Genomic DNA, 2444 nt, shown 5'->3' with positions numbered 1-2444 from the left:
GAATATATTTAAGGTCCCTCTGCAAGAGCGGTATTGGTATCGTCGATACTCGTGGCCTCTAAAAGAAGGAGGGGCTTTGTCATTGACGTATTCCACGGTTTCCGCCTCTCGACAGACAGCACCAGACACTCCACTGTTGTAAAATAAAATGTTTTACTGTCCGCAAAGGAAATTGCATAGTTGTTTAAAATAATAATAATAATAATAATAACAAAGGTGCCCCCCTTTTTTTTCGATTCGTTTTCGGGGTTCTGCTGTATTCTTAGATTAAGTTTTTTTGTATCACCTCCCAGCATTCAATAAAGACACGACGTTTTTATATAGTAAAAAGTAATATCATTTTGCAACATACACATATACTCATGTGCAAGTCTACTAAATTATCCTCGCAAGTGTGACCTTTACAAGAGGATATTCCACAAGGAAAGGTAAGCTGCTGAGTAGGCAAGGTCAGAAGAAAATATGCGAGTGACTTACGTACTTAACCCTTCTTTCTTTGTGGAAATCTATGTTCTATAATGCATTTCCTTGTGTGCTAGATTGAGGATTTGAATGTACACCAGTAATTCCAAGGACATTTGATAAGAAAAGGGTAATATATTGAAGGTGTTTGTACGTATGTGGAAGCATAAATTTGGGAGAGATGGTGACGCGGGAAGTGAAGAAATCGTGACTGTCTTACTGTTGAAGCCATAGTGTGAACGGGAATGGGTGACATAGTTATGGTACACGAAAAGAGCAAACTGCAGCCTTCGATTCAGCACACTGAACCTGCCACGTCTGTAAAAATGAGACATGAAGTGTAATGTCCATACAATTACAACTTAATCCTCTGGCGTCTAGGGTAACCATGAGAGTGGATTACAAACCCCAAACTTCAGGGATATTCAGTTTCTGGAAAATTGTTAAACTAAATCTGGGTTTCAACAGTCAGTATGCCCGGGAAGTTAAATAAACACAATATCGGTTCTGCAGCTCCTACGATATCTCGTCTTTACTAATAATACTAATGTCGTATTACAGTTCTTCAATTCAATTCAATTACTCTCTCTCGTTTCCTATTATTTCGTCTCGTTTTATTATATGCCAAGATTTTATGATATAACGGTTGAAAAATTATTAGGCCTCGAATGATTTTGGACAGGTTACATTACATAGACTACAGTCAACAAACCATATGAAGCTACCATAGTAACTTTCTCATTTCTTATCTATTTCTCTTCCCTGCAATGTGCGTGATTCATCATGGTCTTGGACCACGTGTTGGACTCGTGATCAACAGCTATTGCCTTCCCAGTTGAGATCTCAGAGCTTATACTACATGACCGACCTATAGGTAATGCTGTGACCTTACACATACACACACACAACTCCCCGCCCACGAGATTTGGAGTAACGACTCGCAGTGCAGCAATACTAAAATCACTTCAGCCCGGGGCGGGGTTCCAACTCGGGCTGCTGAAAAAGAGGTTTCGAGCGCTACCACTGCGCCATCGAGCCGTGTGTGTGTGCGCTTTACCTAATTGTGTTGCTAGATGAGAAAGGGATGAACTATTTTGTCACCAACCACCCTCGAGGACCACCCTGAGAGGCTGGTACTTAGTCTTCAGACGTGGCCCAACATCTCCCTATAAATTCTATTCCCCACCATTTTTTTTTTAACTAAAGGAAGACTGACAACCGACGAACACTTTTCCTCATTCCAGCCGGTGACACAGGAACAGACACATTCCAATAGATCACAGACAAGTCCTTTCTGTCTTGCCAGGTAGGTAGGTATTACAGGTTCCGAGAATCATTGCAGCCTGCTGTATTGCTGTAGGTTTTCAGTTAGTGAAATTGAAGGCAGCATTATTATTAAACTAGACCACCCGTGACCCGTTGGGTCAAATAAAAATGCAAATGATACGTTGTTAATAAAATAGTCAATAAAATCTTTATCAAGACAATCCTCTATTCAGTAGACGAAGGCAGGACTTGATTAGTTATAAGAAGTGAAATGCAGAAGATTGTGACGTCATGTCGTCGTTGCTTGGAACACTACGCATCATATGATTTATACGGTTCGTAATATTTTAATAAACTCATTATGCCTCATAGATTCTAACTTAGGAGTTGGCTATACTTTTAAATACTGAAAATGGACATTTTATAAGTATATATAGATGTATATATGTGTGTTGGGTCAAATAAATTTTTAAATGATACGTTGTTATAAGAAGTGAAATGCAGAAGAGTGTGACGTCATGTCGTCTTTGCTTGGAACACTACGTATCATATGATGTCGTGACGCCGTCTCTTCTTCTGATTGGCTGGTCCTCAGTCGTGACGTCATATCTCTTCTTCTGATCTCTTCTTCTGCTTGGCTGGTCCTCAGTCGTGACGTCATATCTCTTCTGATTGGCTGGTCCTCAATCGTGACGTCATATCTCTTCTGATTGGCT

Source organism: Oratosquilla oratoria, chromosome 11, assembly GCF_046742065.1.
Source record: "Oratosquilla oratoria isolate Oo_2021 chromosome 11, ASM4674206v1, whole genome shotgun sequence".
Lineage (NCBI taxonomy): Eukaryota > Metazoa > Arthropoda > Malacostraca > Stomatopoda > Squillidae > Oratosquilla > Oratosquilla oratoria.
This window is presented reverse-complemented; position numbering follows the sequence as displayed.